Source organism: Neomonachus schauinslandi, chromosome 6, assembly GCF_002201575.2.
Source record: "Neomonachus schauinslandi chromosome 6, ASM220157v2, whole genome shotgun sequence".
Lineage (NCBI taxonomy): Eukaryota > Metazoa > Chordata > Mammalia > Carnivora > Phocidae > Neomonachus > Neomonachus schauinslandi.
In genome coordinates this window covers 71,861,238-71,877,764 of record NC_058408.1, presented here as the reverse complement: position 1 = coordinate 71,877,764, position 16,527 = coordinate 71,861,238, and the positions used below count along the sequence as shown (strand labels likewise).

Genomic DNA, 16,527 nt, shown 5'->3' with positions numbered 1-16,527 from the left:
GAAAGGAGTAGAAGCTTATGCTTGACTCTGCTCACCCATTTAAGAAACTTATATATAAAATATATTCCAAGTAAGAAAAGTTTTGTATAGATGAAAAAGTCCTAAGTTGAATACAAATAATTCAGTAAATATTAATGTAGGAATGTCTTAAAATGTTGTTTTGATCTTACTATTATTCATTTTATATTTAGTAAAAATTCAATTTCTTTGTAGGGGAAATGTTATATAACATGACATTAAATGTCATTTACTATCTGAACCCAACAATTAACTATAATTATTTTGTACCAGCTAGGCTAATACTGGTAAAAAGAACACCAGCAGCTACTGTTTATCAACAAGAAAACTGAGACTCAGAATAAGTACTTGAAGAAGGCCACACAGTGAGGTGGACACGTTCCAGGATCTTTCTTTAAGCATCTAGAAACTATCTTATGACGTGCCAAATCCTTGCCAGGAAGAACTTACTATCTTCTGAGGCAAGCCAGGTAAACATACGCTTTTCATAAAACTACGTGTTGTAAACGAGGAACACACTCCCCGCAGGCTGCAAGCTTTCCACCATTCTATATAGGAGCCAAAAGGGCAGGGGTGATGTTTTATTTGACTTCTTATTCTCAAAGATTTCTACAATGTCTACCCCATAGAGTACCTCATTAAATGCTTGTTGTTGTTTTATGGCAAAGTGCTGACAAAGCACTAAGAGAGAGAGAGAGAGAGAGAGAGAAGGCTTTATATATAAAGTGACACTTGAACTCTGTCTTGAAAAATACACACAGCATGGAGCACTGGGTGTTATACGCAAACGATGAATCATAGATCACTACATCAAAAACTAATGATGTATTGTATGGTAACTAATGTAACATAAGAAATTAAATTAAAAAAAAAAGAAAAATAAACACAGGTACTCAGGGGGCAAAAGAGCAAAGGATAGAATATAATGTGTGTGACCACAGGCCTGAAAATGGGAAAACACTGGCTATATCAAGGTACTGGGTGGGTGTTCAGATGTAAGAGGAAGCTGGAGACAGTGTGAAAGAAGATTCTGGACAGGCAGCTATAGTGCTTTGGGAAGGACAGGCTTTCTGCTAGGTGTGGTGATCCACCTTCTCAGCCACGTGTACGGCCCCCACGCACCAGGACCAGTCCAGGGGGCGGGTGCAGTTTCAGGACCCTCTGAAAATCCGGGCACAAGCCTAAATCTATCTTCCTTGTGTCTCTCGTGGTTGAACCTGAGTATCTCCACACATGAGCACTGCAATTCTGAATAAAATACAGGGGTGCCATTTAGAGAAGGTTGGGAATGACTATCACAGAAGGGAAGATTTTAGTACTGAAAACTATTCAAGTAAGTTTTCAACGAGTTCCAAAAAAAGGTGCTTCTATACATATAAAATAAACATGCCAGCAGGGTACTAATTTATTAACAGTGGAATTTGTAAGATGATAAATCTGGGTAATCTAATTTCAAAAGCATTTAGAGGAACTGGGTATTTACATGCATTCTGAGGAAGACATGCTTGAATAGGATTTCTGTGTTATGTGCAACGTGATAACTCCTTATAGGCAGCGCAACCTTAAGCTGTGGGGTTGTTGTCTCTACAGGACAGGAATCTTCCTTAACAGGTTCTGGGCTCTTAATCAAACAGTAAATGGTAAAATCAAACTCAGGTACATCTGTGGTTCAAAAATCCTTACACGGGTCTTTTGAATAGTGTCCCAGGATGAGGCTCAGAGACCATGTTGTCCCTCTCCACTTGACCTTATTCCCACTGTTGAGTATCTCTTTCTCTCTGCAGCATCCGTCTGTCTGTCATGTATCGATTGATCTAAACACGGGTGACCTAATTACATCACAAACAACAACAACTGCCAGGAAGAGAGAGTGAACAGTTAAGAAAGATGCTTCACTAAACTCAGTGAAGGAGGAAGGTCTAAGTTCAGGTTTTAGGGACTGAGGTCATCAGACAAGGTTTAGAGACTAATACGTCCTGACTTACAGCATGCATTCCAGTTTTGTCCTTTTAACTTGTCTTGCCTCTGCACTCTTGAACAGCAATCACACTGTTACTTTTCTCTGCAGTATTCTTCCCTAACCTTTTTGCTCAATCATCTATTCCATTTCTTCCAACAACACTTCCAAGGCTCTCCAAATTTGAATTAATATTTCTTTTAAATGCTAGAGTGATTATCGCCTATACTGTTACTTAGCAATTACCCATATGATGCCTTATAACAATTTATTTTATGTCAACAGCTAGTCAAATCTACTTTTTTTTTAGAATATTTTATTTATTTACTTTTTAGAGAGCGAGCGAGAGAGAAACAGCATGAGAGGGGAGAGGGTCAGAGGGAGAAGCAGGCTCCCCGCTGAGCCGGGAGCCCGATGTGGGACTCGATCCCAGGACCCTGGGATCATGACCTGAGCCGAAGGCAGACTCTTAACCATCTGAGCCACCCAGGTGCCCCGTAACGTCATTTTTTAAAGTAAAGGTATTTTTTTTTATGAGACTGTTTTTTTTTTTAAGATTTTATTTATTTATTTGAGAGAGAGAGAGAATGAGATAAAGCATGGGGGGGGGAGGGTCAGAGGGAGAAGCAGACTCCCTGCTGAGCAGGGAGCCCGATGCAGGACTCGATCTCAGGACTCCAGGATCATGACCTGAGCTGAAGGCAGACGCTTAACCAACTGAGCCACCCAAGCGCCCTCCAAAGGAATTTTTATATGTTAAATTAGGCTTACAGGATCCTGGGGGTCAGGCTAAGATTGCCTTTTGCCCTTAGCCAAGTATTAACATCAAGGCAGCTGAGCTCCCAGAGGAAGGTCACTCAGCCTGTCTCAAGAACTTGTCAATGGGTTGTAAGTTGCAAGGAAATTTCATTTTTTTCTATATTTCTTTTACCTTTGTTCTCCACAACAGTTTTAATTTGCATTTCCCAAATTATTAGTGATGTTGAGCATCTTTTCACATGTTGGCCATCTGTGACATCTCTTAAAAAAATTTTTTTTGAAGCTTTTATTATTTATTTATTTGAGAGGGAGAGAGAATCCAAGCAGACTCCCTGCTGAGCACGCAGGGCTTGATCCTATAATCACCAGATCACGACCTGAGCTAAAACCAAGAGTCGGACGTTCAACCGACTGAGCCACCCAGGCGCCCTTGCCAGTTTTTATTTATTTATTTATTTATTTATTTATTTATTTAAAAGATTTTATTTATATATTTGACAGAGAGAGACACAGCGAGAGAGGGAACACAAGCAGAGGGAGTGGCAGAGGGAGAAGCAGGCTTCCCACGGAGCAGAGAGCCCGATATGGGGCTCGATCCCAGGACCCTGGGATCATGACCTGAGCCGAAGGCAGACGCTTAACCATCTGAGCCACCCAGGCGCCCTCAAATCTACTTTTTAATTTTCTGAAATTATTTGAAAATATTTTATACATTTGGCACATAATAGGTGCTTAACGAATGGCTGACTTATTGAAGTAAGCATAAGCTGACATTTTAAAATTTATGTTTTTTGAAATACTTTTGTTTGCTATAGAAAATGGCTTCCTACATATTAATGATAAAAAAAATGAGGCATGATAAAAGCGCCACGTCTATAATTAATCTTTGAGACAATGAATCAAATGTAAGCCATTATTTCTGTAAATCAGAAATTCAAATTTAATTTCATAAATTAAAAAGATGCATTTTGAGAAATATGGCAAAACACTTGTTTTTACATTAATGTAGTACATTTTTAAACATATCTTTTCCTCAAAAAGTCATTATGTTGTTGCTTGTTGAATAACACATAGCATAGAAAACAAAAGAGGGCTTTTATAGGACCATCTGATTTATGAGAGCATAATTAATTTTTCAGCATTGTCAGTGAAGTTGTGCTTATCACGTTCCAAAATAAAGACAGAGGGGAGAAGGTGAGGCGACCTTGTAAGGTATGAATATGGTCAAGCACAAGTGTGGCCTTATTTCTATCTTATAAAAATCTTATAAAAACATTATTTAAAATGATTAAAATATGAACTATTTTTAAAATAATCTGAAATAAACTTTAAGACAGTCTACGTATTTCTCTGTTGCAAAAATATTTTACTTATTTTCTAAAATACCAAATTCTGGAATGTGTAAACATAATTTCCCTAAACTGCATAACTCCAAACAGCAACAACAAAAGGTACTTGGTTGCTGTTACACAAATATCACGAAAAAAAAATCATTTTGATTTGTAGTCAAATCAGTTTGTATCAGGTTTACTAAGAGTTTTCCCCTAATTTTTGTCATCTTCAATAGCTGTTGATTTCAATGAGGGTAAAGAAAGTTGCGAGGATGTTATAAGCCACATGTTCTCTCGATTCATGAGCCCTAACCAGAAAGCCACTGTGGTAGAAAGAAGTAAGTAAAAAGCTCCATGCATGAGACACAAGAAATTCCTTTAATAAATGATTATTGTTACTTATCATGTGCATTAGAACCCAGAAGAATGTTGCAATCTAGAGAGAGGATACGGTAGAAACAGAACCAGAAATGTGAAAGTAAAAAAAAAAAAAAAAAATGTGCAGGTCAGGGACAGCAGAGGGTACTGTGAATTGTGATTAGGGAAGACATTGGTTCTGAGAAGCTTCCAAAAGAAGGTAACAGCTGACCACAGTCTTGGGGGACGAGGAAGAGAGTGAAAAGGAGCAGACAGGCATTTGCAGGGCATGGAAAAAGAATGACCAGATATGAAGTATGTCATATAAAGGGAAGGGCATATAAGTTATCTGCACAGTTTAAAATAGTAATCGTTTAAAAATAAGCTCCCATGTTACCACCCACCTCTACTTTCAGAGGGAAGAAGAAAACTGTTCATAGAGAAATACGGGGAATGCAAACAAAGGAGTCATTGCGTGCGGTGTCCACACGGGACAGGCGCATTTGGGGTGAGAGGCTTGCTCTTCTTCTTACGCAGGATTTTACAGGTCAGTGTATGTCATGGCCATAAGAATGATTAAGGGCTAGAAAATGTTAAGCAGCACTAGTTTAAACAGAGGGAGAGGAAAATATATGCAAATATTGATTGAAATTTGTCCAGATATATGTTAAAGATAATCTTTTAAGAGGGTGAGGTTCTAAGACAGTAAAATCGTAGTGAGCAAAAACTTCTTTTTGAGGAGCTATCTGGAAGAATCTTGAGTGAAACACTGCCAACCCAAGCACACACAGAGATATGTCCTTGAGAAGAAAGATGTCTCAGAGACTTGCAGGCCTTGGAAACGTTACGTTAAAAGTGATGAGAAAAAGAGCTGGAGAGAACTCAAATGGTCATTCCATCTGAGAAGACAGTGGACTCTCTCTCTCTCTCCACTCCCCGCCCCCCATTCTGGGAACAATATTACTTAGATCAAGTTTTACTTCTGTTTTGTTGTTAACCTTCAGTTCTCATGTGCCTGGCAAAATAAGGGTTTTAATTATTTGCCTGCACATTCAATATTCAAATAGTGCATTCTTTCTCCATATACTAGAAGACTTTGAGTTATCAAGTTACTATTGAAAACAGTGTAACAATCCATTGAAAGGGCATCTTTAAATATTTTGTCATTAGTGCATTGTTTTCTCACCTCTGAAGAAACTTGGAATGCATATCTAAACCTTGGATAAAAATATAAAAATAGGTCCCTAAATTTACAGGAAACTTTTTTTTTTTAAGATTTTATTTATTTATTTGAGAGAGAGAGTGAGAGAGAGAAAGAGCACAAGAGGGGGGAGCGGGAGAGGGAGAAGCAGACTCCACGCTGAGCAGGTAGCCCGATGCGGGACTCGATCCCGGGACTCCAGGATCATGACCTGAGCCGAAGGCAGTCGCTTAACCAACTGAGCCACCCAGGCGCCCCTACAGGAAACTTATAAACACAGAGTTCTAATCATTTTTCTGCACATATGGGTATCATTATCTCAAATTTGATTAGATTTTCCAAGGTATTAGATATTTGGTTATGTAAAAAGTCTTTATAAACTGAATCGTAAAGTTGGTCAAATGATTAAGTAGTCACAACAATTTGCAAGCTAGCAAGACGATGTATTAAGTACATAAGCCTTTCAAACGATTAAAACCTAAAGGAAAATCCTTGCCAAAGTAAATTTACCATAAACACAAAGAAACAAAACTTTCATTTCTATGTGCAAATTGCGAGGAATTTGATGACAATGAATATGCTACTTGTATTGCTTATGAAAAAGGTACAAGAGACATCTGCTGAACATACTCACTTAGATGGTGTTCTGGTTTTTCAAATACAAGAAAACTTAGGAATAAAAACAAATGTGCAGAGAGAGATCGAAAGCTGGATTCTTAGAAGTGGGGAAAAAATTCTCTAATCAATCTGTTTCACAGATAGGGAAAAATTGGATCCAAAATGATGAAGTGACAAGTCCCCATGTAGATTTCAGGGTCAGAACAAGAACCAGGGTTGAATGCTCTGTGAAATCCCCTGGGTCAAGCTTCTTCCAGGTCCCCGAGTCAACCATATGAAAGTAAGTTAGCTCAGTGGTTCTTATAATCACTAAGCTCTCAAAAACAAACTAACACATCATTTCCCACAGGCAGGCAGGGCTGAGCACATGACAGGTTCTTAGGACAGGCTGCTGCTGAATTGACAAAGATCTAAAGGCAGGCAAGAAGGAAGAGCATCCCAAGGCGGAGTTATGGCTAAAAAAACAAATACTATCTATAGGTATTTCTTCCATAGTCTGGAAATATGATGTTTATTAATAAAACAAGACAAAACACGTGTACCTCTCAAAGCTACAATGACCACAGATGACTGAAACTGTGGCATTCTTTTTTTTTTAAATCTGAATTCAATTTAATTAACATATAATGTATTATTAGTTTCAGAGATAGAGTTCAATGATTTATCATTTGTATATAACACCCAGTGCTCATTACATCATATGCCCTCCTTAATGCCCATCACCCAGTTACCCCATCCCCCTACCTGCCTCCCTTCCAGCAACCCTCAGTTTGTTTCCTAGAGTTAAGAGTATCTTATGGTTTGTCTCCCTCTCTGATTTCATTTTGTTTTATTTTTCCTTCCTGCCCCTATGTTGATCTCTTTTGTTTCTTAAATTCCACATGAGTGAAATCATATGCTATCTGTCTTTCTCTGATTGACTTATTTCATTTGGCATAATACCCTCCAACTCCATCGACATCTTTGCAAATGGCAAGATCTCATTTTTTGATGGCTGAGTAATATTCCATTGTATATCTATACCACATCTTCTTTATCCATTCATCAGATGATGTACATCTGGGCTTTTTCCATATGTTGGCTATTGTCAACACTGCTGCTATAAACATTGGGGTGCAGGTGCCCCTTTGAATCGCTATGTTTGTATCCTTTGGATATGTACCTAGTAGTGCAATTGCTGGATCGTATGGTAGCTCTATTTTCAACTTTTTGAAGAACCTCCATACTGTTTTCCAGAGTGGCTGTACCAGCTTGCATTCCCACCAACAGTGTAAGAGGGCTCCCCTTTCTTCACACCCTCTCTAGCATTCTTTATTAGGAAATAAATTGCAGGGACGCCTGGATGGCTCAGTCGTTAAGTATCTGCCTTCAGCTCAGGTCATGATCCTGGGGTCCTGGGATCGAGCCCCACATCAGGCTCCCTGCTCCGCAGGAAGCCTGCTTCTCCCTCACCCACACCCCCTGCTTGTGTTCCCTATCTTGCTGTGTCTCTCTCTGTCAAAGAAATAAATAAAATCTTAAAAAAAAAAAAAGGAAATAAATTGCAGAACAGTTCATGCTGATTTCAATAGAGTCCTTAGTTTCTTTACCAGTGAAATAAATTCTTTAAAAGTCTAAAAATAAAGTTTAATTTCTTTTTCCAGATATATTACCTCTTTTAAATGAGAGGCAGTATGAAATTAAGCTTATGCTGGTGTATTTTCACAACTTCAAACAGCCTAAAAATTATTCTTCTCTAATGTTTTTTTTTAAATATGCTAGTTACACTTGGATTGGAGTATTTATGAAAGGAACACAATGTTTTACCATACTTTATTTTTCAAATAATATATTTGGTATAATTTTTATTAAGTTTTATCATGCAGATTTCAGCTGTACTGCAACAACTGATTTAGCTCTGAATCATTGATTCTACTCATTTAATATTTCAATAATAATTAATGCCAATTATTATTGCACAACATAGAAGTTGCAAAAATTATCACATTACCCACCATTTTTTTAAGTTGGAATTTAAACTTTGTTCAAAGCAGGACCAGCCATGGATATTTATCTCCTCATTCTGTCATTAACTGTGTATGTTTGGACAACTTATTTAATGTCCTTAAATAATATCTTTATCTTGAAAATTCTAGTAACAATCCTATTTGCAAGGTCCTTACATATACTAACAGATAATGCATGTAAAACAAACAGCAAGGTGTTTGACACATAGCAGATACTCAAAAAATTCTCCACTCATTTACATTTCAATTTGCTGGATCTACAGAGACATTTAAACATCATGACAATTATACAATATTTTTTTTTCTGAAATGTATCTTATTTATCCATACTTATTCAGATAAGCTAAATGTAAGTCAATTAGCAAAAACAGAAATCGGTGTCATTCATTATCATCTGCATTGCTTCAGAGGAGAAGAGTCTCATAAACAACTCTTATCTCTGAAATCTGTGCATGTATCTGCAGGTAAAGATGATTGTTACTGTCAGGGAATGTCATGGGAATCATTTCAAAGTGGTCCTTACACTTGCACTGATCCACCTGCTTGTAAGCTGTCAAATAGTTTCCTCAAGGCCAGGCCTGCACACTGTGTATATAACACATATATGCACGGGGATAGCACTGGTAGGGTACTTCCAGGGTCTGTGCTAAATGCTTTAACATGCTCATTCACCATGTGTTGTATGTTCCTTTTTTTTTTTCCCTCCTTTGTGGCATCTTTATTTTTCTATCTGGTACATGAACAAAGTGAACATGGTCAGAAAAATCAGCTGCACTGAAACACTTCAGCCAACGGTAAAACAGAAGGCACATGGACATAGAAGGGCGGAGTGGCAATTCCAGACTAGCTTCCCCCAAAGGGCTTATGCTCCAAGCCCGCAACCAGAGGCAGCTCTGGCCAGGACTGTGCAGTGCATCTCTGGGGAGGAGTGACAAGAAGGACCAGTCACAACAGGGACTGCAGCTGGGCATAAGTTTATTGGCTTCTGGCCTCAAGCTCCTGCTTGATGAAGTTAATGAGCCCATTGGTGGAAGAGTCATGAGAGGTCCCTGGGCTACTGCTGTCAAGCTCAGGCTCGATTTTCTTGGCCAGCTGCTTTCCCAGCTCCAGCCCCCACTGGTCAAAGCTGTTGATGTCCCAGAGGATACCCTAAATGAAGATCTTGTGCTCGTACATGGCAATCAAGGCTCCCAGAATGAATGGTGTGAGCTTGGTGAACACAACAGAGTTGCTTGGCTGATTTCCTTCAAAGACCTTGTGTGGCAACAGCTTCTCCAAGGCCTCTGGACCCTTCCCTGCAGCCTGCAGCTCCTTCTGGGCCTCTTCTTCGACTTCCCCTTCATCAGGGCCTCAGTCTGGGCCAAAAAGTTGGCCAGGAGGATCTTGTGATGCAAACCCTTCCTTATCAGGTGCTGGGTCTGGACTGGGATGAGGAAGTCACAAGGTATCATCTTGGTGCCTTGGTGGATGAGCTGGTAGAAGGCATGCTGGCCATTGGTCCCTGGCTCCCCCCACACAATGGGGCCCGTCTGGTGGTCCACACGAGTGCCAGACTTGGTGACGTACTTCCCGTTGGACTTTATGTCACCCTGCTGGAAGTAGGCAGCTAAGTGGTGTAGATACTGGTCATAGGGCAGCATGGCCTGTGTCTCACACCCAAAGCAGTTGATGTACCAGACACCCAGCAGAACCAGCAAGGTGGGGGTGTTCTTCTCCAGGGGCGTTGCACAGAAGTGCTGGTCCATCCAGTGGGCCCCTGAGGGCAGCTGCTCGAAGTTGTCAAATCCCACATGCAGTGCAATGGAGAGTCCAATGGCTGACCACAGCGAGCAGCGTCCTCTTACCCAATCCCAGAACTCGAATGTTTTGAGGGTCAATCCCAAACTCCTTCACTTTGGTTGTGTTGGTAGACAGGGCAACAAAGTGCTTCGAAACTGCAGAAGGGTCCTTGGCTGACAGGAGAAACCACTCCTTCGCCGTCTCCGCATTCGTAATGGTCTCCTGGGTTGTAAAGGTCTTGAAAGCAATGATGAACAGGGACGACTCAGGGTTCAGAGTGGCCAGAGTTTTGGTGATGTGGGTCCCGTCAATGTTGAAGACAAACCAGACCCGGGGACCTCCTGAAGAGTACGACTTAAGGGCTTCAGTCACCATGAGGGGTCCCAGGTCAGAGCCACCAGTGCCAATGTTAATGATGTCTGTGATGGGCTTGCCTGAGTACCCCTTCAAGTCACAGCTCCGGACTCGCTGGCAGAAAGACTTCATCTTCTCCAGGACCCTGTTGACCTCTGGCATCACATCCTTGCCATCTACCAGGATGGATGTGTTTGCCCGGTTCCACAAGGCCACGTGCAGCACCACCCAATCCTCTGTGAAGTTGATCTCGCCACTGAACATGTGCTCCCGGACAGCCTCCACACCCCTGGACTTGGCCAGGTCCACCAGCATCTGCATCACAGTTTCGGTCACAATGTTCTTTTGAGTAATCCACCAGAATATGCCCATGGTTGGTGTTCAGGTTCAAGCTGAAGTGGCTGAAGCGTTCCTTGTCCCCCTCGAAACGGCGACGCAAGTTGAGGTCAGAGCCGTGCTCACGGTACCATTTCTGCAGCTTCTGGAACTGTGGATTCTGGGTGAGCGCAGCCATGGTGACAGCAGTGGGTTACATGGGCTTGGACGAGCTCGGAGGAGGAAGAGGGGGTAGGCGGTGCGTAGCTAGCCTGTATGTTCCTTTCATAACACCACGAAGAGGCTATTATTCCTGCTTAGTAAAGGACGTACCCCAAGTACCTGGTCTGAGATAATGAGGATCAGAACCGATTTCAAACGAGGCAAGCTGAGTCCTTGCCACATATGCCTAAAGACCCCTCCTGCCGCCTCACGTGGCTGCCATGGAAAGAACACAGGCAAACAGAAACCACCTCATCTGACCTCTGGGTCTTTTATCTTTGTGTTCAGAAACCAGTAGGTAGTTGGTCTAAGGGATCGAGAAGGTCTCCTTTTTGGAGTGGACCCTGATGCTTTCCCCAGTCCAGGTGCTTTCTGAGCGGGTCCGTGCTTGTCTGCTGGCCTGTGGCTTCCATGAGTGTGGTACTGCACCTGTGACCTTGCCTCTGTTCCATTCTTCTCCCCATCTTCAATTTATTATAACTTCCTAAATGTTTATTAAATTCATGTGGCCTACTGTTAGGCATTCAAATCTTTCTGAACACATAAGACTAATTTTGGATATCCGAGTACAATTTCATAGATCTCTGTACTTCTATTGCTATAAGAGACCTCACATGGAGTCAAGTTCAAAGGGCCAAAACAATGTTACCCTAATATTTCCAGTATTTTACAAAAGCCTAAAGATATTGACCATTTATTTACCAACCATTCCCCACCTCTCACCTAAAGCTACACAGATTACCAAAAACATATAGCTTCTTGGATTATAGTGAGGAGTCTGCTTGTCTCATTCTTTTTTTTTTCAAGATTTTATTTATTTATTTGACAGAGAGAAACACAGTGAGAGGGGAAACACAAGCAGGGGGAGTGGGAGAGAGAGAAGCAGGCTTCCCACTGAGCAGGGAGCCCAATGTGGGGCTCGATCCCAGGACCCCAGGGTCATGACCCGAGCCAAAGGCAGACATCTAAGGACTGAGCCACTCAGGCGCCCCTGCTTGTCTCATTTTGATGAGACATTCCAATTGGCAGGCATATGTAGATTTGCAAATAAAATAAAAAATTTTAAGTTTAGGGTCTGCAGAGAGGAAATAATTAAAATATGTCCTAAGGAAAAAAGCTTGAAAACCAGTAAGCTAGTAAATCCCAAAAGTTACATGCCCAAAAGTTGTAATGAGTGCCAGGAGCGCTGAAATCCAATCCATTATTTACACTGTATTTTTTTTAAAGAAAAGAAAGATGTTAAAAGTGTAGATTGCCAAGTTTAAAATATACAGATCTATCTCATTCCTTTAAGCCAAATCTTGATAAGAAAAGGAATTTGAACTTCTAAAGGAAGTGACATAAATCCCATATTTAACATAAAAGTAGGCATCTGCCTGATTTTAGGAGCGTGCATGCAGTCGTTAGGATACGTGCTGTTTGCCCCACACCTGCATTCCACCATTCCATCCCTTTCTCTCCAAGAGTGAAGCTAACAAGTAATTTAAAAATAATTGAAGAATTAAATCCTCATTGGTAACGTCATTTTCCTTTTTTGCCTATGCCTTCAGCAGACTTATTCCAGCAACTCCATTAATATAGCTGTTGCAAAATAAAGGAAAAAAAGAAGAAAGCTGAGCAAATGGCTTTTAAAATTAAAAAAAAAAAAAAGATAACATATTGTGTTACTTGGGATAGCAGTCTAGAGGCAAAACAGAAATAACAGATGCAATATAAATTCAGAGTTATGTGTGTCACACAGGAACCCAGGCTCACGAAATCAGCCCAATACGCTCCACCTGAGGAAAGACTGCAAGAGATGATTGGAAATTGCACCAGCAACATAAACGGGGAGACAGTCACACTGTAATCCTGATTCGGTAATAAATTTTGGAAAAAATATATACTGATTGGATTTCTTATTAACACTTCAATCAAAGAGAAATTTCTTCCAAATCAATATAGGCCTCTAAAATGTTCTGTGGACTGAGATTTTAAGATCCACTGTAATTGAGTGAAGTTACCAGTTTGGACCTAATTAAATTCTATCTGAAAGCTAGTCACAGAGGTGCTTCGTTATTTTGTCGGTGCCTTAGTCACGTCACTGGGCTGGTTTTGGGAGCAGCCTAAGTAAAACGCATTATAATTCTGATGGAGAATTAAAGGTGGGTGCATAATTTATTGAATGAGTAATTCGACATAATGTTTCTACTGATGTTAGAACGGGCAGCTAGGCTCCAGCAGCATACCTAGGCCAGCCAGGAGGAAGGGGCAGCCAGCTCGCTCGCAGGCAGGTCAGAGGCCCGTCGGGGCAGTGCGCACCAGAAGTTGCGTCGCACCAGCCGTGCCCAAGATGCCGTTGGCCAGGACGGAAACCCCTGACCAAATTAGGAACAAAAAGCGGGAACCGCTGCTTCCGGCCCCAAGTAATGAATATTCCACCCCCTCGTTAACAACTGTCCGTAGAAGACACCCACCCCAGGGCGCACCGCGCGCTCTCCTTCTCTGGAGCGCACCTGTTCTCCTGTCTGCTCAAGTCAACTTTCCCGCTCGCGTGGCTCGTCCGCTGTGCTGCGTGTCTGTCTGTCCCTGAATTCTTTCTGGGGACAAGATCAAGAGCCTCCGGGGACATCTTTAGGATGAGTGGAGCCCCAGAGCCCGGGTCTCCCCACCTCACCAGGCAACAATGATACATACTCATTAATCACCTAATGCGTGCGTGACACATTATATAAGCCACTAAAAGCCTGTGTTTATTTTGAATTGTTCCAGAAAGAATTCTTTCTACAGTAATAACTCTTAGTTGTTAGATGAAAAAGTGCAGGAATGCCCTGTCCCCATAGAACAAGACAGCAAGAAGGTAAAAATGAAAAGACATCTACACCATGCATTTTTGGGTAAAACTACTGGTTCTGTCTACTCGCCTTCCCACTGCTCATGCCCTCTGACATGTAACTGTGTAATTCCTTCACTAACATTTTCCTGACTTCTCCTATTGAACAGAAAAAATAACCTCACCCATCCCTAATAGAGAAGAGGATCTGAGGGGAGAAAAAAGGAAAAAGAAAATCCTTTCAATCACTTAAACACACAGTAAGCATTTTCTTACAACTGTGGGAATAAATGATGTCATATTACACTTTCTATCCACATGGACAGATCCTCAGCAGCCCCAAATTGGACAATCAGTGCCAGTTTCCAAAACAACTTTCTTGAGTTTCTGTTTTCAGTGGTCTGGCTTAGTTATGTTGAAATCCTAATTCCCAAATGTTTGGTATCTGGGCTGGGGGGGGGGTCTTTGGCAGGTAATTAAGTCACGAGAGTAGAGCCCCCATTATCTGCCTCTCATGAGGGCGTGGGATCCGTGTCCGTCTAAGAAGAGACATGGAGAGATGGTCTCTCTCTTGGCCACATAAACGAGCTTACCGTGAGAAGGTGGCTGTCCGCGAATCAGGAGGCAGATTCTCATAAGACATCAGATTTGCTGGTGCCTTGAACTTGGATTTCCCAGCCTCCAGTACCATGAGAAATAAATGTTTGTGGTTTAAGCCCCACAGTCTGTGGTCTTTATGTTATGGCAGCCCAAAATAAGACAGTGACATCTTTCGGATGCCTGGATACAACTCTGAGTCACTAGTGGTCAGAATAAAAGTTACTATTAAATTCTAACAGCAAAATTACTAAGTCCACTTCCTGTTATAAAGCACAGTCCTTTTGCTAGCTCTTTGATAGAATAGTGATCAGGTAACATGATGCCGTCTTTTCTTTATTATTACTTTTGGCTTAACACAGTGATTTATTTTTTCCTCAGGATTATGTGTGTTTCCTGGGCTCTGTGGGGTGGTTCTTCTTGATGTGGTGTTGACTACGTCACTCATTTAATGACATTCTATTGGGAGCTCAGTGGGGCTGCCACCCAAGATCCCATCCTGACAGGCCATCCATACACTGTAATAACATGTGCTGATAATTATGAATAACAGCAAATTTTAAATTAACTGCATAATTAAATCCTCATTCACAGCACTGAGTTGTTGTTTTCAATCTATGCAAGTGGATCAAGTGGGAAGCAAAGACTGGGCCACTAGGAGATACTAAATACTCAAGAGGCTTGTGCACGACCTAAAAACTCAGTGGGCAGCCTGTGAGTGCCAAAGAGGTTCCACGGCAATATCGGACTTGACCAAAACCAAAAATGACCTTGGAAGATTGTGACAGATTAGTCCCATAGAGGACCCATCATCTGACCTAAATCAAAGATCCTGAACCTAAATCAATGTGTTTTTTACCACTTAAAATCCAAACAGATTCTCTTCAAAATATACAAAGAAGAGAAAGAAATTGTATGGCAAGATAAAACATGTCACACTTGCCAAATATCAATCCTATCAAAGACAAAGACTTCCATGAACTCACACTGACGGTGACTATTTTTGGTTGTATTCCAAAACAGTTATCAAACCTAAGCAGAGGACCTAGGAATGTCACCTTATTATTAGGTGCAGAAGTCTTTCATAAAATTTTCTGAGACCAAAAAATTGTTCAGCAACTGAACAGAGTAAAAAATGAAATTAAAACCTAATAACTATAACTATTCTGAAGACAGGCATTTTTTTCCCAAAGAAATATAAAAAAATATATATCGGCTGCCTATGAGGAAATATGTCTTTCTTGTAAACGTTAGCAAATACTACACTGTGATTTTCAACTTTTTTCTACTTAAAGCATAGAAACTGGATAGAGGTATGAGAGCCCAGTGTTGTCTATATTTGGGGATCAACATTCTTTGAAAATAAATGTCTATGTTCTTTCCTAATCTAATAATCTGTGATTCTATAATTTGATATTAAACTCAGATCTTTGTATCACAGAATTTATGATTTTAAAAGAACTTCAAGGATTCTTACTCATTCATTCAATACTTGATTTCCTTCTGTACAAATAAAATAGTTATGAGTTCATGCTTGAGCCAAGTTAACAGTGGCCTAAATGTTTTTTGAAGAAACTTTTATTGCACAAAATTCTTCCATTGTATATTTATCACTTACACACATTTACTAAATTTGTCTGGCTTTACTGGCAATTGTTTAATTTCAAATTATATGAAAATAAACCATCAATAATAGTGATTTGCTTCAGCTAACATTATTTTTTATATAAAGAGATGTTGGTCATTTTTAAGCATACCATGAAATTGTAACTGACAAAAATATTAAAAATATATTTAAAATGAAAATAAGAAAAACTAACTATAAACATTTCCAATATTATTATGATTTTGTACATTTTTACACCAAAAATGGCAGCTTGAAATAACAGCTACTTTTTACAGGAAGCTCAATAATGTAAAGCCTATTCTAAGAGCTGCCATATTTTGAATGATTGCTTCATCTAGAAAGATAAACATTCTTATATGAACATTGGTAATTTCTGGATGATGAGACTATGTAATTTTTTTATGTTTCATTGACAGAGAAACAACCTAACCAACCTAACCCTACATCTAAAAGAGCTGGAGAAAGAACAGCAAATAAAGCCTAAACCCAGCAGGAGAAGAGAAATAATAAAGATCAGATCAGAAATCAATGAAATAGAAACCAAAAGAACAGTAGAACAGATCAACGAAACTAG

The 16,527-nt window shown here is 40.3% G+C and overlaps 1 protein-coding gene and 1 pseudogene across 17 annotated transcripts in view; both read right to left on the bottom strand.

The window, feature by feature from the left end:
- PCDH15 (protocadherin related 15) overlaps positions 1-16,527 on the bottom strand; it is an 813,949-nt gene that overhangs the window by 618,481 nt on the left and 178,941 nt on the right. The gene's annotated exons all lie outside the window — the stretch shown is intronic.
- Positions 9,223-10,894, bottom strand: LOC110585935 (annotated as a pseudogene).